The sequence below is a fragment of the Misgurnus anguillicaudatus genome, unplaced genomic scaffold, assembly GCF_027580225.2.
Source record: "Misgurnus anguillicaudatus unplaced genomic scaffold, ASM2758022v2 HiC_scaffold_29, whole genome shotgun sequence".
Classification (NCBI taxonomy): domain Eukaryota; kingdom Metazoa; phylum Chordata; class Actinopteri; order Cypriniformes; family Cobitidae; genus Misgurnus; species Misgurnus anguillicaudatus.
The window spans coordinates 4,651,391-4,672,981 of NW_027395279.1; the positions used below are offsets into that span (position 1 = coordinate 4,651,391).

General features: G+C 35.6%; 1 protein-coding gene across 2 annotated transcripts in view; it reads left to right on the forward strand.

Moving 5' to 3' along the window:
• The window catches only part of LOC141362940 (mitochondrial import inner membrane translocase subunit tim16-like), a 218,865-nt gene that overhangs the window by 160,361 nt on the left and 36,913 nt on the right, over window positions 1–21,591 (forward strand). The gene's annotated exons all lie outside the window — the stretch shown is intronic.

A 21,591-nucleotide genomic window follows, 5' to 3' on the forward strand; every position in this document is an offset into this window, starting at 1 on the left:
GTGTGTGGCAACATAATATATTTTTTTAATAACAAAACAACACAATTACCATAATAAAATTTCTGATAGGCCTACTCCATAGTTTGGGTAAGTTCACATTTTTTGTGGAACATGTCCCTAAATCCTATACGTTATGTATATGTACTTGTACAGGCCCTACCTGTTAATTTTCGGACATTAAAAATACAATATAATTAAAAGCGACATAAAGGTTGCCATTTAATGTTTTTGTGATTGTTGAGAGATCCAAATAAAACGGGGGCAAGGGATTTTGTATACTGCCCCTAAATATACCATTATATCATTTTATATTTTTGTGCATGAATTAAAACTAACTTGTTGACGTTCTGTATATTACAGCCGGCCTTAAGCATAAATGTGATGTTCACTCGTGAGTCTTGATGGTCCAGTAACTGAACTATAAAGCAACAGCTGCAGTGTGTTTGCGAACTGTTTACAGTAGTAAGAGTTATTGTATTAAAGCTGTTTCTCATTCTGTATAATAGCGATCAGGCCTTTTTCTCCATTGTTCAGAGAAGTCGGCTTTTAAATCATCTCAGATTTGTTGAACACTGCAAATAATCTGCAGTTATCTAATATTACTAAATTGCATAAGATATCTTATGTTTAAATTCAGTCTTTCATCAAATCTGTAAGATTTGTGTATAAAAAAAAACCATTTGCTGTTCTGTAAGGCAGGGGTCTCCAACGTTTTTGTGGGCAAGGGCTACCACAATGAATACTCAAAACTTGAAAAAATGTTTAAAATGTTAACATACGTAAACCAAGACAAGCTAAAAAAAATTACCCGTGGGCACCACGTTGGAGACCCCTGGTATAAGGACTACTGTAAGATGACTTCAGAGAGGGCACGCTGGCACAGATTCTGTTCAAAGAGTCTGAAGCACGCATATATGCAGACATATATGTGATACATACTGCATTAAAAGGCAGTAAAAGATAAAATATTTCATGCATGTTTAGCTCCGATTCAATGTATAACTTGAACTGAAAAAAATTCTCATGCAGTTTATCCATAAGTTTCCATTCTGATAACACACCACCTACTACTCATGCTATTTCTGCAGTATGCACTGTACAATATATACGTTGCCCATGTAAAGTAAACTACAGCACACTGTGGACTACCGTATCCCACAATGCAATGCAATCTCTGCCCGTCTCTCTCACTCTGACCTGTGTGATGATGGATCATTTATAGTGTTTAAGGATGTTTACATCTGCAGCTCTCAGATAAAAGCTCTCCGCGCGTACAGATCGTGAGTAATTGGTTTGGAGGTGCGGTAAATCTTTAGTTAGGTTTAGTTAAGATCAGTGAGAGTTTAGACTGCAGAGACAGACTGTTGATAGTATGAAGGGATTCAGTGTGCGACACTTGTCGCTGTCATAAAGCCTTCAATGGACACTTCTGTGGGTGCGTGCGCGCGCGTGTATGTCCACATCCGTGTTTGTTTCTCATTAACATCAACTTATTTCGGGCCAAAATAAATACATTACATTTTACCTAAAGTGTCACGAGTACTTCATCATAATCTCTCTCTCTCTCTCTCTCTCTCTCTCTCTCTCTCTCTCCATACAGTACTTGCTTTACTTGACTTTCAGTTTGACTTACAACAACTTTAATTACTGCAATAATTTACTTACTTGCGCAACTTGTTCATTTTTTATTTCCTGATTGTAAGCATGTCTTTTTTAGGACTGTATGTGATTTGTGTGCCATTGGGGCCACCAATATTCGTCTTTCCTTCCATTGGTCCGCACACTTTGGGGACATCAGTTTTTCCGGGTTTTACTTTTAGATGTCTTTGCACATCACACTGAGAAGTTTTGTCACAGCATTAAAGGTTTGGAAATTACGAGAAGTTTTTATTAAGATTTACAGCCTCCGTTTTATAGCACCAAATGTGGTTGACTTAAAGTAATGCACTGTATAAAACAGGTATTCGTTTTGCAGATGTCATTTCTTGCTCGCTCACTCACACAAATATGAAGTTGTATTTATAGAAGTGATTCTGATAATGAAGTTTCCACCTGTTCCTTTCACCTCATATGATAATCCCGTCTAGTGCTGTACTGTACCTCTGTGTTGGGTGTGAAATGATAGAGCACTTGTGAAAAGCGTGCTAATATTTAAATAATAAATAGTTCAAACAGATGCCGATAGACCCTTACCCCATAACCAGGACCCACTGAATCAACACCATGAAAACCAGTGTCCTGCGGATGTCAAATGATGTCACCTTCACAGTTCCCGCAGTCAATACAGACAACACACATACACACACACATGTATGCGCTGTGAGACTTCCAAAAAGGGAGTTATGGTGTAGATTTATACAGTAACTGGACATGATAAGATGAATAAGTTCAAAGGAGAATATCACCTTCTTTTTCTGTGTGAAAAGACCATAGGGAATTTTGGGAATGCTGTGATTTATTATGGGGGTGGTGCATTCCGACGGGAAAGGCTGGGAATCTCGCAGTCAGTTTTTACCTTTACGTCTTTGTACTCTTAGGATTTCCTAACTCTACCTATAGGGGGCGACAGCAAGCACATCCATTCACCGCCGTCAATCTGCATTTAGTTTCAAATTAGTCAGACATTAGCATGCTAACTATAGGCTCTATTTACACTTGGTGTTAACATCCATCTCATGAGATCTTGTCGCAAACGTTCAGGCGAGCCAACATCTCCAGTGACCACTTGTAATGACATTTTAAGAGGTTGGGCTCTGATTTCATGAGTACATGCATAAATTACTCTGACAGCTGGTCAAAAGTGAAAAATAATAGAAAACATCAGCACATTTTGTGCACATTTAAATGCTTACAGTATATATCAGATTCAGAACATTGTAAAATAAAAAAATGCAGCATAACGTTATAACAACTTGGTTTCGTAATTCAGTTCAGCCTACTATTTTGAGTTTTGACCTGTGATAAGTTGACATAACTTGTAAAAAATGTAAATTGTTTAACTTTATTTTTTATAAAAAAAAAAATATGTTGATTTTACAAAAATGCTGCATTTTTACAATGTATAGATATTTTTTTCTTTAAAAAAAAATAAATAATAATAATTATATATTTAAAAATTTTTGAATTTATGCATCTGGCATGCACTTTTATCCAAAGCAACTTACAGTGATTTCAGCATTTTATCATCATGTGTGTCCCCTTTAAAGGTGTAGTGTGTAATTTTTAAATGGATCTCTTGACAGAAATGTTAAATAATATACAAAACTACATTTATCAGGGGTGTATAGACGGTTTCATTGGACGCATGTGATACACGGCTGGATCCGAACCTTACTTCCGGTTTCGTTTTTTTAATGGTCTGACTAGTTGCTAAACTGATCTCTTGAACAAATGCCTCGTCGAAAATAACAAATGTTTTGGTTTTCTAGGTAATCTATGAGTTGTTTTTTTGCTTGTTATATAAATAAAATACGTTTAAAGAACTTTGTTGTAATTTATTCTTAGCGGACTTTACCGGAAGTTACGTGCGGATCGGGACAGCCGCTTGTTTATGTTGTTACTGCTGAAACGGTCTATAAAGACCTTTTTATAATAAACCGTTATGTCTTTATTACCTTAGAATGAGACTTTTTATCTACATACACCGAGGGTCCCCTTACTTGGAAGTCGGCATTTTGTGCCGCCATGTTTCTACAGAAGCCCTTAACGGACAAACTTCTTTACTAAGTTGTCTCCGTTGATGACATGTTTTTCCGGTGGCGGCTACCATAGCTTCTCTATGTGTTTTAAAAGCGAGGGGTGAGCAGTGGACTGAGCCGTTGGTTGCAATTCGCAACCTCACCACTAGATGCCGCTAAAATTTACACACTGCACCTTTAAATGTATAGTTTATTTTAACATGAAAATTCTGTCATCATTTACTCATGTTGTTGTAAACCTGTATGAATTTCTTTTTTCTGATTAACACAAAAGAAGATATTTTGAGAAATGATGGTAAGCACACAGAAGTAAGTGACCATAGACTTCCATAGTAGGAAAAAAATATTTTGGAAGTATTGTGATAAATGACTAAGAAAATATTGTGATAAATGATGGTAAGCACACAGTTGACGGTACCCATTAAATTCCATCATATTTTTTTTATTCCTACTATGGAAGTCTTTGGTCACTTACTGCTGTGTGTTTACCATCATTTCTCAAAATATCTTCTTTTGTGTTCATCAGAAAAAAATTAATTAATGCAGGTTTAAAACAACATGAGGATGAGTTAATGATGACAGAATTTTCATTTTCATTTAAAGTGAACTATCCCCTTAAATCAAACCCGTGACCTTTGTGTTGCAAACTCAATAGTATTTAGTATATTTTCTCTTTTGATTTAAAACTTGATGCATTACTAGATTCAGGCTGATATCAGCGAGCAGAAATGTGCGGTTGAGAGCCGTGCTATGACAGTTTGACAGATGGCATGTTTTCCATCGTTCTGCGGCCTGACGTCTTCATGCTGTGAGCGCACCTGTAAATTGCTGTTTAGGCAGGCAGCTCGGCGAGTATTTGGAGCGGAGCGTCTGTCTGTCTCTCGCAGTAGTGGACCGCTGTGAGGTATGTGTGGAATGACAGCTCTGATGTTTGTGGTTTGTTGAGGTATGATCTCAGCAGTTCTCAAAAATGATCGCTATGTGTTCATCCACAACAGTGCACGATTACAAAACTAGTGCTAGTGGACATCCAATGTCAGGTTTTAAGCGGTAGATGGCATCACTTATATTTGAAGAGCTGGTCGCTTGATGAACAAAAACAGGCTTTTTTTACAGCATACATTATATAGCTACTAATATGTGACTTTCGAGTGCTTTAAATAGACAGTAATCACAATTACTTTTAAAGGGATAGTCATCATTCACACTTAAGTTGTTTCAAACCAGTTTACATTTTTTTTGTTCTGATGAACACAAAGGAAGATATTTGGGGAATGTTTTTAATTGAACAGTTTTGGAGCACTGTTGACTTCCGTAGTATTTTTCTTTCCTACTATGGAAGTCAATTGTGTTTCTGCTTCCTGCTTGTTTATAAATATCTTCCTTTGTGTTCAACAAAACAAAGAAACCCATACAGGTTTAGAACAACACAAGGGTAAATACATGATGACAGAATTGTCATGTTTGGGTGAACTACCCCTTTAACATGATCCAGTACTGTAAATATAAATAGCACACATACATTTTGTTTAAAATAACCTGACTGATGAGTAGCGTTCAGTGGAAAGTGAATTTTACATATGAGGAATTCAGATGCAAAAGTGCATCTGATATGTTTTCTTGTAAATGAGCATTTTTTTACGTTCAGTAATTTTACTGTAATGGCAATTAAACGTTTATTAGTCAGTAATTCAAAAGCCTTATTTTTACAAATGTCACTTTAAAGGGTTATATGCTGAAAATTATTGAATGTTTCATAGTCAAGATAAGGTTTGATTCTGGTTGAAATATTGAAAAATATTAATTAATTAATAATATTTTATGACATGGACTTTTTGTCATAGTGTAATGACATTTTTTGTGTCAAAATTTGAAACTGCTCAAAATGCTGTTTCAAATTATATAGAGACTAATTATATAATTAAATAAGTTCCACGTTTGGTATATGAAAAATAATTAGAAATAAGAAATATTTATATTTTAAATAATTAGAAAATATTAGAAATAATTAGAAATATATTTTTTTCTAAGGCTGTCAAAAGATTAATTACAATTAATCGTGATAATTGCATATTTAATAAAAGTTCGCTTTTGCATAATATGTGTGTGCATTGTGTGTAACTATTTTGTAATAATTGGAAATTAGAAATATTAATATTATTAATAATGAGAAAATATTAGAAATAATTAGGAATTTATTTTTTTCTAAGGCTGTCAAAAGATTAATCACGATTAATCGTGATTAATCGCATATTAAATAAAAGTTTGCTTTTGCATAATATATGTGTGTGCATTGTGTGTAATTATTTTGTAATAATTAGATATTAAGAATATTTATATTGTTAATAATTTGAAAATATTAGAAATAATTAGACATATATTTTTTCTAAGGCTGTCAAAAGATTAATTACAATTAATCGTGATTAATTGCATATTTAATAAAAGTTCGCTTTTGCATAATATATGTGTGTGCATTGTGTGTAACTATTTTGTAATAATTAGAAATTAGAAATATTAATATTAATATTTTTAATAATTAGAAAATATTAGAAATAATTAGAAATATATTTTTTCTAAGGCTGTCAAAAGATTAATTACAATTAATGGTAATTAATCACATATTTAATAAAAGTTCACTTTTGCATAATATATGTGTGTGCATTGTGTGTAATTATTTTGTAATAATTAGAAATTAGAAATATTTATATTGTTAATAATTTGAAAATATTAGAAATAATTAGACATATTTTTTCTAAGGCTGTCAAAAGATTAATCACGATTAATCATGATTAATCGCATATTAAATAAAAGTTCGCTTTTGCATAATATATGTGTGTGCATTGTGTGTAATTATTTTGTATATATCGATACACACGCATGTATGTACTTAAAAAAACATTTACGTGTGTGTGTGTGTGTGTGTGTGTGTGTGTGTGTTTGTGTGTGTGTGTGTGTGTGTGTGTGTGTGTGTGTGTGTGTGTGTGTGTGTGTGTATGTTTGTATGTATGTGTATATTTATTTGTATGTGTTTATTTATTTATTATTTTATTTATGTATTCAGATTTTAATATATTTAATACTACATATATATATATATATATATATATATATATATATAAATCTTAAAATATATACCAAATAACATTTTCTTAAATGTATACATGTATGTGTGTAATTATATATACGTAATAATTACACGTAATACGCACACAAATATACTATAAAATACAAACTTTTTACTTTTATTACTTTTTTTGACAGCCCTAATTTTTTCATAAAAACAACAGTGCCATCATGTAAACAAACTGCCATTTAAAGGGTTAACATTCTGAAAATGAATGCATGTTTGGTAGTTATGATTCTTGTTAAATAAAGTCAATGAAAGTGGGAAAACATTTAAATGTATAATAGTTAAGTTTCACAGACTTTTTTTCCATTGTGAACCAAAGTGTGAGTTTTTTTTTATTGATGCACAAGGGTCAATAGTATTGGGTCTATAACTACTAAGTGTACACTACAGCCAAAGTGAACGTTCTTAAAAGAAAGTAAGGAATAAATCGGACAGAAAGACATGTTGAAGACATGTGGTGTGTGTGTGTGCATATTCACATTTCACACCGTGCAGACCTCCACGGCAGACAGCTGAGATGATGCTCATAAAAACCTTGCAACACACACATACACACATGGTGACCTTATCATGCGCTCTCCCAATCACACACAAACATACGTTTCCAGTATCACACGACACAGATACCACAATGAATCAGACCCAGAATCATACAAAGAGGAAGGTAAATCCTGATTGATCGCTCCAGAGACAAAGACACCGATGCATTATGGGTAATGGAGACCCTGCTTGTTTGATTTGTTCAAGATGTGTTTTATTTATTTCAAAATCTGTGCCAGTGATTTTATAATGCCAGCCGTGCCTGTTAAATGTGAATACAAGAGAAACGCTGTTAATTCAGAGCCCAGAAACAAACAAATGAAACCAATCAACAAAAACACCAAAGATACACGTGCTGGGACAAATTGCTGATTCTGGACTTTTCAAACATGATTGTTTGTTTAGCATTGTGTGTGTGTGTTTGTGTAGTGTTTTGTTTTATGAGCACATAATAATCAAGTGATTGAAGCCATACGTTTAAAGTTGCAGTGTGTGCCATGTGTAACAGAATTGCAAGTTTTTTCCAAACTCTCCCCCAATTTATTAATTGTTCCCAGGAAACACACAAACTGCGAAAATGTATATTTGAAATGTACTTTATGGATAAAGGTGTCTGCCAAATGCATATCTACATGTATAAATCAGTTTTGTCAGTATAATTCAGCATTTTGTAGCTTATTGCTTAAATGAACAAGAGAATCAAATTGTTGCGTCACGCAAAGATGAAAGTGTATGTTTATTATTTATTTTAAGTGTCTGTGTCCTGTGATGCTCAAGGCAAGCATGTGTTTAGGGTTGTTGCCAGATGACACACCTCAAAACATCTACTAATTCACATGGCTGTCTGTACGCACTCATATATCCATAAACACATTGATGTAGTATGTGTGATGTGATGTTTTCATCACCTGTGCTATCTTAAATCTGTAGTTTATGCAGGTAGAGACAGATGTGTGATTGAAATATGATTCACGTACGCAAAGATTTCCTTTTATTTATTTGTTTAGCGAATCATTTCATCCACAAAAGATAAGGGAAGCACTTAACCTCTACCTCACAAACACACACATGCACAAATATATCTAATTGTACACTTTTAAAAATAAAAACAAACATTTACTTAAAAAGTTATATTACACTTTCAGAAAAAGATTCAAAAGTTGTCACTGTACATTTTTAAAAGGTCCTAATATGTACCATTTACCTTTAAGGTACAAAAGTGTACTTTTTGTAAAGGTACCACCCCAGTGACAACTTTTGTACCTTTTTGTCATAAAGGACTCTTTTAAAGGGACACTCCACTTTTTTTGAAAATATCCTCATTTTCCAGCTCGCCTAAAGTTAAACATTTGATTTTTACCTTTTTGTAATCCATTCTGCCGATCTCTGGGTCTGGCGCTAGCACATTTAGCATCGCTTAGCATAATTCATTGAATCTGATTAGACCATTAGCATCGTGCTAAAAAATAACCACAAGGGTTTTGATATTTTTCCTATTTAAAACTTGACTCTTCTGTAGTTACATCGTGTGCTAAGACTGACGGAATGATATTACGTAGTGCCCGAAAATAGTCCCCTGCTATTGAAAGTTACCAAGGACACTATTTTTGGCTGCTGCGTAATATCATTGCGCAGTCCTTGATTATTATGCCAGAATGAGAGTATAGTCCTAGCCATGTCTGCCTAAAAAAATCACAACTTTTAATTTTCTGTCGGTCTTAGTACATGATGTAACTACAGAAGAGTCAAGTTTTAAATAGGAAAAATATCGAAACTTTTTGGTTATTTTAGCACGATGCTAATGGTCTAATCAGATTCAATGAATTATGCTAAGCTATGCTAAAAGTGGCACCGCCAGCTTGAAGATCAGCTGAATGGATTCCAAAACGGTAAAAATCAAATGTTTAACTCTAGGGGAGCTGGAAAATGAGCGTATTTTCAAAAAAAAGTGGAGTGTCCAAACATGCACAGACCTGCTTTAAAGCGGTCCGTCTTGGCACAGGACGCACGTGTTGTCGCATGTCCCATAAGACCCAAGAATGTCTCTTCTTGATCTCTGATCCGATCCTGTAGAGAGATAGTGAAAGATACCGGAGTAACCAGGGGATGAACAAATCCGATAAAGATCAACAACAGTGGCATCCAGTCACACGAGTCAGGTGATAATGTTTCACAGAAGTAAGATAATATCAAAAGTAAGTAGGTGCCAAAGATCATATCTACACTAACAACAGTTACAACAGAATTTTTAGAATAAAAGAGATTTTTTTGGTGTCAGATGATGAACTTCTTTGTGCACATGTTGTTGTTTGGAGTTTGAGATGTAATGAAAGGTATGAAATATTATCATTGCACCCCTAAGCACAACCTTAGCCTTGAGTAAGTAAATAAGGTCTGTCTAGACGTTTTTTTGTTCTTAATACATGATACATCCAGTTTGTGCAATAGTGTGCAAAAAGCAAAGCCTAAAGGATCTTCACAGTAGTGTTACTTTACATACTGATGACGTGGACCCCTCATTTTGGAGTTGTACAGCACTCGTGATGTTTTTGGCTCAGATTGCTGTATTTTCTGTTTTTCTTACACTGAAATAGTTTATTGGATCGTAATCTAATATTTGCAGACCTCAGCTGTCTCTGTGTTGCCTTAACCATGTATTTATCTCTCTTAATTTCACACCAAGATGAGATGGCTTAGGTTCTGTTGGTTCTGAAGCACGTTTAGATGATTCAGTGCTGGATGTTGAATCTGATGATGTCGGTTTATTTTAAACCGAAACGCTCCACTGCAATGAAGTTATTTACAGGATGGGAAAGATTCCCTCCACTTGAGTTTCTCCATCATCAGCACGATTTTCAGGAGCACCTTCAGAAGACTGATGATTGTTATTTGGTAATATAAGCCAGACTGATTTTAACTGGACCCAAGCGCTCAGGTTTTGGTCGTGTGCACACTTCTACAGTCATGTGCCCCTTTGATGCCTAAAGTGTTCTTTTTGCAAACAAACAAATCCCCCATCCTCCCCCCGGAAAGGCATTCGCGATCGAATGGGCGTAACATGATCAGGCACCTCCAAAGGTTTTTTCCAAAGCACTGCACTTCTAGATCGGTTCTCTTGTTTTTTTTTGTCTGGACCAAAAAGGATAAACAAAATTTTGCTTAGTGTTTACACCACAGACTGTAAAAGAGATGGATGCCGAATCTCCATAGACTTCCACTGTAAAAAAAATTATGCCGAAATATTTTAAAAGTGACATCTTGCGCCAATAATGTTATGTTGGAGCCAGATCATGTTCAGTAGTGATCGTAAGGTGGATCAAGGTCCCGCCCATATTCCCATTTGACTAAAGTCACACCCTTTTTTTAACTCATCAATTAAAAAGAAAACACTTCCCTGCCAATGACGAGTTTTCCCGGCAATCCGTAAAACCGCTATTATGCACCAGGTTTGCATATTTACCCAATTTATAAAACCTGTAAGTATTCCCTCATGCCAAACAGGTGTTGAGGATCGCTCTGAATCTGTTCTTTAGGTAAAGTCCTTTATAAAAATGCAATTATCTCAACTTTTTACTCAAAATTTTGTATTTAAAAAAAAAATACCCATATTTGAGAGGTGATAAAAAATAACAAATAAAGATAGGATGATTTTTAAAAAGCAGAGGGTCTCTTCTTTCATTTAATATTTTGTATGTTTATATTTTTAAAGAAGAACATTTTCTGGAAGGAATTAAACTTTTGTGAAAATCATAAAAAATGCTGTCGCAGGCTGGCAACTTTAAAAAAAAAGTTTTTTTGGTGGGAAAGAGTTCATACCATATAATAACTAACTTAACTCTTTCACCGCCAGCGTTTTTAAAAAAAAGTTGCCAGCCAGCGGCAGCGTTTTTCATGATTTTTTACAAAAGTTTAATGCCTTCCAGAAAATGTTCTTCTTATATAAACATACAATATACCAAATGAAAGAACAGACCCTCAAACAAAAAAAAAACATTTCATCCTACCTTGAGTAGTTCTTTTGTAATCAGCTTTTGAATATGGGTAGGTTTCTGCAAAAACACCACATTTTGAGCAAAAAGCAGAGATAAGTCCATTTTTGTGACGGACTTTTCATAGAGATCCCATTCAGAGCGATCTTTAAAACAGACACGGACATGCAGCAGCTTGCCATAGGGCAATACTTCTGGGTTTAAAAAGTTGCGTGGATAGTAGTGGATAATAGCGGTATTCCGGAAAGACGGAAATACTCGTCATTGGCGGGGAAGCGTTTTCTCTTGATTGACGAGATATCTCGTCAATGGCGGGGAAAGAGTTAAACCAAACGTATTATAATAACAAACACCTAAAAGTCCATCAGTGTGATTAAACTAAAATAACAGAAGCTATCATTGGGGCCATTGTCATTATTTGAAGTGTAAATAGATTTTTAAGTCCCACACGTTTACATGTAAAGGATGAGGTTTATGACCAATACTGCAGGAAGCCAACAGGGGGCGATCAAAATGTTTTTGGCCTAACTTTTCAGGACATGTGCCTATTTAACCCTGGCATTTATAACAGTGAATCAAACCTAAAGGCATTACTGTGGGTACATACCAGCCGTGTTTGAGGCATCAAAATCAGGTCTACCGCGTCGAGTTTAATCGCTTCATTCGCACGTAAAAACAGAAAGCAGTGCGTGAAATTTTTGTCATCAAGACATTCACGTGGAAATTTGCGTCATAGGAGGGGCTTCTGCGATTCCGCTCGCTTCCTGTAATCACGTCACTACTAGAGCAAGTTCCTGATTGGTTAATGTGTCGCGTTTTTCCGCCAAAGTAAACATTTTTCAACTCGCATGTTTCCCGCGGCAACGCTCAATTCGCGGTATTTGCGTGAACTAGATGCGCGAATGAGGCGGAATCTCGTCTAACGGGCCACGCTAAACGCCTCATTCGCGCTGCGAGACCTCCGTACGCGCATCAACGCGTCTTCACATTGACTAAACAATTAAATCACTCACGCTTGACACCTCTACCGCGGCTGGTCTGAACGCAGCATAAGGATAAGTTCACAACCTTATTGGTCAGGCCTTATGACGTGAATTTTGCGATAGATTTTGCCAAATAATGCAGTGTGCTAAGCGAAATGCGCTCATGCGCGTACAAATAGGAATGTTTTATTCATGAAAACTTGCATATAATATGTTCAACAGCACCAGAAATTCCTGTATAAGCGCAAACAAAAATAAAATAAACGTTCTTCTTATGTTAACAAATTGTGTGATTTCTGGGGTCGCGTCTAGTAATCACTTCCTGTTTATGGAGTGTTTTTGTCTTTGGTCCATGTTGTGTTCACATTTCAGTCGAAGAGTCTTTCTGCTTATTTGGTGTGCACCAAGGTTGCGTGGCAGCATTTACAGTTACTCAAAAGAAGTGCACTAACTGAGCAATCACACCAGAGTTCGTTTTAATCCAACCTAATTAGTCTAGTATAAACACACCTTTAGTTTTTTGGTGCAGCTAACAGGGACGTCTCTGTTTGTGTGAATATGTTTTGTGGCTGAGTATGTGTGACTAACAAGCTCATAGTGAAACAGAGTCTCTTCCTGTGACCCTGAGCAGCAGGGGTCGTCCAGGTCGTGACCCTCCGTGTTCGTCTTCTATCTATCCCTGCTTCTTCTCCGCTCTCTTCTGCCAGGTCGTCTGGTTCTCAAGCTCTGCTGACAGGTAGTTTAACGCTTATATCCTTATGCCCCTTGAAGTCCGTTGATGTCTGGATTTTAACGCTTAGCTCCTTGCTTCCGGGCCGTCGTGAGGTCGGGGTTTGTACCACACACACGGTGAGGTGTAACAGACAAATCACATGTAAAGGGTTCGTTCTTGCCAGAGAATAGCAGTTGTTTGCTAATGAGGATATAAGGACACAGCTTCAATGAAATGTGTCCTGCATTTATCAAAACGCCTGTGAGAGCGTGAAGCAGATGTTTTGTAACATGGACACATTCTGTCTCCAGAACCTAAGATGGTTTTGTTCACTTGAATGGGTTTGGAAACACCAGATGTCTTACATACAAGTATTAATGTAAACACAGGTGGTCAGGGATTGGTTGAATGTAAACACAAGAATAAAAAGATGCAAACTTTGTTTCTAAGTATCGTATCTGCGCATTACAACTATATTTAACATAATAAACACTGACTATTGCGTTAAAATTGTTTGTTCTATTACTTATAAAGTCATTCGTTACTGCCCTTAAAAAGCATTTAAACTTATATTTTCATTTTAGTTGTTAGTATTTATATCAGGACAATATTTAAGCAATGGTATTGGTATTGACATAAATGTGTCAATGAATTGACGTTAATTATTTTGTGTCCGTATGGATACATTAAATGTGAAAGGGTTAAAATTTCTAAAAAAAAATAGCTTTTTTGAGGACCAAGTCTAAAATTTCTGGTTTTATTTCATTTTGAAAGAATATTTGGGAGATAATTGCAAAAATGTCAATGTGGTGTAACCGATCTGTGTCAATTGGTGTAACTAGTATTTTTTTTTAAATTAAAATATAAATATATTCGTAAAAATAAAATATAATCATCTTGTTTAGTATAATATGATTTTTTTACATTTATTTTTACATCATTTGTCAACGATTATTTAGAAAACAGAGCTGTTTTCAGCATATGTCAGGACAAATATTACAAAAACACATTAAAATTTACATTTAGATAACTAATCAATTATATTTTAAAATTATATTTTTTTATGATTACGCTTACATGCCATCAAGGTGGATAAAATATTTAATATTTCACATTCTTTGGTGCAATTGGTGGTTACACCATTTGACATTTTCAGGTCCATTCAGTCTTAACTTTTATAAAAATTGTGCAAATGTATTTTTTTATTGCATAAAATTAAAATAAATATAATATGTGCATTGAAATAACCATACATGCTTTTAAAACAAGTTTAAAAAAAATAATTTCTCGTCTTGCCAAACTGTTTTTGTCACTGACCCAAATATCAAGATTTGTCATATTACAATAATATTGGTATCAACTACTGAAATTTGGTAGATGCTTTAAGTCATAACCTTTTACTATGTTGTTTTTACAGTCTGAAAGATTTTGGGTTGGTTTAGCCCATGGTTGGGTAAATATTGGACAGAACCAACTGTTGGGTTATAAATAAACCTGGATTGTTGATATGCAAACCATAGGTTAGTTAGTCCAACTCTCCATATGGTTTGAAACAATTAAGCATTGGTTTATTTGTAACCTAACAATTGGTTCTGTTCAATATTTACCCAATCATGGGTTCTCAAACATTTTGGCATGGCCCCCCTCAAAGAAAATTTATGACATAAAACAATCTCAAACTTAGAATTTGAATTAAACTAAATATATTAAAATATACAATGTAGTGCTGTTGGTTAATGACCTTATTTTTTAAAAATGTCATAAAACTAGGGCCCCTGGGCACCATCTCACGCCCCCAGTTTGAGAACCACTGGATAAAAGCAACCCACAGTCGACAGCACTGCTATACAAGTCTGTTGTTCATATAAATATTCAGAATAGTGTTAAAAGTTGCGTTCGTCTTTTTTTGTATTTCACCCTCTTGTGCAAGTAAGAGTTTGGTGTTTAATGTAGCTGTCAACGTTATTTGAAACAGATTTTGGTTTGCGATGAAGTCCAGCAGAAAGCTCAATTGAGTTGACTAATAAGCTCTCTTATGTGTTTGCCAAGTTATTTGGCTTGTTTTCTTCATTGTTGATGCACATTTTATTACTGCGCAGAAGGACAAGGCACGGTATGTAGTTTGGAGCCGTTTTGTTGACGAACTCGATTCTTGTAAAATATAAAGATGCATTGTGAACCGAAAGGCCAATCTGTTTGTCGTCGTACGTCTTCAGATCCTTATTTCAACACCAAAGTGTGGGTGCCCATATGTCTTTGTGTGCCGCGGTCAGGTGTTCTGGCCGGGCTGGTGGCCAGTTTAATTAAAAGTTGAGGCACACACACGTGTCTATTGGCCGTGTGAAGCAGCCGTCAGCGCAGCCCGGCCGCAGCTGGTCGCATTCCTCATGCATGCTGCCTTAATGCCTCGCTAAGCTCTTTTAAATGAACAGCCTCACAGATCTGAGCATCAGATATCTGTGGATCAACAGATCTACTGGACCTTTAAAATGTTTTGATGTGAAATCTGCTCAGACAATAATGTACGGAAGTCTGAACATCATTCTGTCATGATTGTATCTCTCACACGCAAGCCAAACACATTTACTTTAATGCGTTTTGCAGACACTTTTCTCCAAACATCATTTTTATGTGTTTCCTAAGGATCAAACCCATGCAAATTGTGACACAGTGCAACATCTTGAGCTACAAGAAGACACTGGCTATGTTTACATGCACAAAATTTTGTCAATCCGATTGAAGGTTACGACAATACACTTTATATGCACCCTAAACATTGCAATCTGATTAAAATGTTCGTTTACATGTACATTCTGTATAATCCGAACTGAACGTCTGGCCAAGCGCACAGCTAAGGTTGCCAGATTCGCTTATCAAAACCATCCCAATAAACATTCAAAACTTCTTGCAGTTGATGGAGATTTTTGGGATGCACATCCAGGGCATGAAGCTCCCGTTCCACCACATCTCAAAGATGCTCTATTGGGTTGAGATCTGGTGACTGTGGGGGCCATTTTAGTACAGTGAACTCATTATCATGTTCAAAAAAACAATTTTAAATGATTCGAGCTTTTTGACATGGTGCATTATCCTGCTAGAAGTAGCCATCAGAGGATGAGTACATGGTGGTCATAAAGGGATGGACATGGTCAGAAACAATGCTCAGGTAGGCTGTGGCATTTAAATGATGTCCAATTGGCACTAAGGGGCCTTAAGTGTGCCAAAAAAACATCCCCAAACCATTACACCACCACCACCAGCCTGCACAGTGGTTACAAGTCATGATGGATCCATGTTCTCATTCTGTTTACGCCAAATTCTGACTCTACCATCTGAATGTCTCAGCAGAACTCGAGACTCATCAGACCAGACAACATTTTTCCAGTCTTCAACTGTCCAATTTTGGTGAGCTCGTGCAAATTGTAGCTTTTTTTTCTATTTGTAGTGGAGATGAGTGGTACCCGTTGGGATCTTCTGCTGATGTAGCCCATCCGCCTCAAGGTTGTGCGTGTTGTGACTTCACAAATGCTTTGCTGCATACCTCGGTTGTAACAAGTAGTTATTTCAGTCAAAGTTGCTCTTCTATCAGCTTGAATCAGTCGGCCCATTCTCCACTGACCTCTAGCATCAACAAGGCATTTTTGCCCACAGGACTGCCGCATACTGGATGTTTTTCCCTTTTTACACCATTCTTTGTAAACCCTAGAAATGGTTGTGTGTGAAAATCCCAGTAACTGAGCAGATTGTGAAATACTCAGACCGGCCCGTCTGGCACCAACAACGCCACGCTCAAAATTGCTTAAATCACCTTTCTTTCCCATTCTGACATTCAGTTTGGAGTACTTTTTGCATTTAAAGGGATCTTGAACTACGTCATGCTATACATTGGATGTTGCATGTGTTTGTTACATCATTGGTTTTTCAGATCAGTTCTTTAGCAATATACGTACAAAATGCCTTACAGAACCGGAAAGTAACACTTCTTGTAAAACTTGAATAGTTGCTGTAAAAGCCTTTTGGGTTTGATTTGGAGACTTTAGGACAGGGCGCAGGTGGCTCGTCTCTGCAAATCAGATCTGGATTTGTTTTCTCAAATCTTGTCAGAGTTATCTCAGCCCACACACACCTGTTTGGCAAGAGTCATGCTGTGTGTGTACAACCGGTGATGACACCTAAAATTGCAGGGTCTGGGACAACATTATTTTCTGTTGTATATCTCTCGTATGCAGTTGTGTTAAAATTATTGTAAAAGATTTGCAATTTTTTGCTTATTTTATAAAAAAATGTTTTTGATAATTTTTATAAGTTATGTCAACTTTTCACCAGCCAAAACTTAATATCCCCAAGTTTTTTCATGCATTTTTTTTACAGTGTATGCATGTTTATTAAAATGGTTGTGTTGTACACTTCACAACTTACTACATTGTGCTGTGATTATTTTACGATTATTTTACCGTTGTGTTGTTGAGGTTTACTGGATTGAGTGTGTGCATGTCTATGTGCACGTGTGCAATTGTGTGTGACTGCAGGCAGTGGACTATAGCAGAAGCTTTGTGTTTTCTTCAGAGCTGTAACCTACTCCTATTAACTCTCCTTTTACTGTGTTTAGTCATGCATACTACACCGTTTACACACCACACGGGCACAGTTTGAAATAACATACTAATGCATTGCTTAAGGCACAGTATACACTGCTGCACACTGCCTAGTGTTCTTTTATTATTTGTACTAGTATGAATGCAACAACATGCAGTTTGCAAGAAAAGCAATATTGCTGCATTGGTATCGCATGACCTCATTATGTGCATGGTTAATTTGGCTAATTGTGTGGTGTTATCATCTCAAAAATAAGCAATAAGCTTTTTTGCAATATTAATGAAATTATATACCATCACACTTCAACAACATAGATGCTACAGACAGATGAGGCCACACCCACCAGCTCAAGCTCCTCCCCTTTACTCCACACCTGTCTGTCAGTCTGTCCCCGCCTCTCCATTTCACCTCCGTGCCTATCTACAATACTGACATTTCTCACACAAGCACACTGGTTGTATTCAAGCTCCAGGCCTCTGTGTTTAATAACAGTGAGTGAAATGATGGTAATATATGTGTGCTTTATCTGCTGGAACACACCTGGAGGTTATTTCACGGCCATATTGGAGTTTATTGACAGCTATGACATTAACGGCACCGCTGCTGAGCTCCGGCCAAATTCCTGTTGCGATTTTGATTTGAATATTGCGTTGCCAAAAGCAAAACAGATTTCAACCTCTGACGCTCATATTCACAGGATACAAGGGCACCTTTAAAGTTCATATATTTTATAGAAATGGATTTGTTGTAAAAAGTGCCGGAAATTAATTTCTAAAAGTTACACGGGAAATTGTTGTAAACCTTTATTCGGTGTAACAGATAGTGTTAGAAAATAAATCAACGTATATTCGCAAAGTAAATAAATGCTTTTTCTTTCTTTAAGCGTTGTCAAAATTATTTTAGGAAAGTTGTGCCACTAGGCGACCATGTTTGCAACGCCTCTGGGCAGTTATTTTAGTCATGCAAGACTAGTCCTATATACTTGGGAGAAATCACTAAAAAGCACAATTATAAATAGGGGTGTAACGATACATTGTGTGATTCTGCTCTAAATTAATAATGGTAAAATTCCGTACTGATTATGTACCATATTTTCCGGACTATACGTTTTTCATAGTTTGGCAAGTACTGGACTTATAGTCGGGTGATTCTCACGAAAACTTGGTTTTAAAAATGTCAAGCATGAAAATGTACAAATTGCTTAAATTTACTTTTTTTCCCACCAGACATTGAAAAACAAAGTCTGGAGTAAATGGGAACATTAATTTAAAAACTTTTACTTATCATTTAACACTTTTTTTAACATAATTTAAAAAATTAGTCCTAAAAAATCTCATTACCGCAACAGTCAGAAAACATCAACACTGACATATTTTCAAAATGACATGACAAACCTGAAAGAACATAATTTGGAGATTCTGCACATGCATTTAAAATCAAAGTATTATGCTTCTATTAATTAAATTAACATTTAATAAGCATCTGTTGCGGTAATGATAATCAAAATGTCGTGTAAGCATTCTGACAAGACAATATTTCAAATTAACTGTAAAAAAATGATCTTACCTGGTAGCCATCTTGAAGTAACTGGTCCATGTGCTTGGTCACTCAAAATCAAACTTTATTAAAATTCTGTATGTGTGCTTAAACTGTTCTCAAAAAGTGTTGCGGAGGATGAGAACATCAGGCATGGACACATCATTTTCCTAATTTTTCTTCATTATTATTATACATGAATATTCAGTAAATATTTTTTCTGTCATCTAAAGTAGTCTAGCAAAACATCCATTTATTTTTTTTTCTTAATATTTTTGTGTTAATTTGATTAAATTACAATATAACGCATGTTCAAACACAGCCGGACACATTGCGGTAATGAGAATTTCAGCAGAAAATGAGATAAAATTTCCAATTATAAATTCTTATGTTGAAATCACACATTGTGCAAGGTAGAACACAGTATTGTGTTAATTCTGATGCTTTTTAATGTTACTATATTACACATTTTAAAGCTAAAATAATTCACATGAACCAAGAGAAACCATTACAGTCTACAGCCGTGAGTGTCCGCTCAATGCTGCTCCTGTATTTATGTAATTCAATGGATTCAGTGATGCGGAATGACCTTTTTGAACTTGATTTGGGTTGTCGTGTTAATTTTGTATATGTTTGATATGCTATTGTGTTAGCTGAATAAATGTTAATGTTACGTTGATTGCTGTTCTGTGTGCCATTGTTTAGTTGAATAACTCGCATTTCCAGATTAAATGTCTGTTCTTGGATTTTGTGAAATCATTTTCTAAATAAACGCGACGTATAGTCCAGTGCGACTTATATATGTTTTTTCGTCTTCACGACTCATTGTTGACTGATGCGACTTATACTTATAGTCCAGAAAATACGGTAAGCATATATATATTGTGTTCTTCAAACATTTACAGGTATTTTCATGATAAAGAATATTAATAATGATTATATTTGACGAGTGTTGCGTTTTCAAATGCATGTTATAAATGACTCAAACTAACAGTGATTTTAGATTGATAAGGATTTATCAATAGCCGTAATACATGAAATAGTTGTGCATAAATCGCCCTTGCGAGCCAGAATCCATATCGGACAGGTATTATAGGGTGTGTATCACAAAATATCATTACAACCCAAATATAAAACATATTTCTGACCAACAATCAGCTGTACCATAACTTTAGTTTGTTTACCTCAAAGAGATTCAAAGGGAATCATCAGTCTTTATCAGTTGATGATTGTTTTTGTTTTTTTAACTGGAAGACGGTACTTTCATCCCAAGAATGGCCATACGGAGCATTGCATTGTCCCCAATTCATAGTAACAGTGATCCTATATTATATCCAATATTTTTGCATTTTTGCACATTTTTGAATATACGCAGTGGCGTAAAGTTGTCAAAGCTGTAAAGCACTATTTTGACATGCAAATTGTATTGCACAGCGTGGACACTATACTGTAAGTGAGCTGTGACAAATCAGCTTGAGTTTTTTTCTAAACAAATTCTCTTTTTTAGACATTTTACACAAAATTATTTCCAAAATGCTAACAACCTCTTTTTTTTAGAGATGCACTATATTGGCTTTTTTCTGGTATCCGATATGGCAATAGCTAATTTAGGCCGATATTGTCGGAAAAACTGTAACTTTTCCTTTTTTAGAGTTCCAAAGTTTTTTAAAATCAAATGAAATAAAATATTTTACTGTCTTTGTATATATTATGCAAGCAGAATTAAGATGTAAAGTCACCCGTCACTGTGACAGCAAGTAGACTTTTGAATCTGGAATGATATGTGGATAAGGCTTTTTTGTTAATTATTTATGGATTATAAGTCAGGAACAACGGTGAATGCTGCTAGGGTAAGACAAAGTTTTATTTTCACTGTGCTGTGGAATATAGTATGTGCCGACCGAGTCTTTCTGGCCATGTTTTGCATCGGCTTCGGGTATTAAATTTGTAACATCCCTGGGTTCTGCACGGGTCCGGGTCCAACTTTTAAACATTTGACAGGTCCGGGTTGATTGTCTAGTCCATTTTCAATAGGAAACATGCAGTAAACAAAATCCGTGCGTTTTTTACAAGGTGAGGCTGTCCGCAACAAGGCGCTCGTGCCGCTTCAGTAGGCGCCTGCTAAAGATAAAATATTATATAAACTGCTCTACAAAACACTTTCATTAGACAAGAAAAGCAGTCTGAAATGCCCATAATCATCCAGACAAATGTGTCATCTGACATGCATAACCAACACGTTATTTTCCATATCTGGCCAATGCCAATAATTAATGTATAAGCCATTATCGGCTGATAATATCGTCAATAATATCCTGCATCACTATTCTTTTTTTAAATCATTTGATCGTTGATAACTTCATCATACTACTGACTTGACTTTGTTTTCCTTGGTAATCTAACAGTC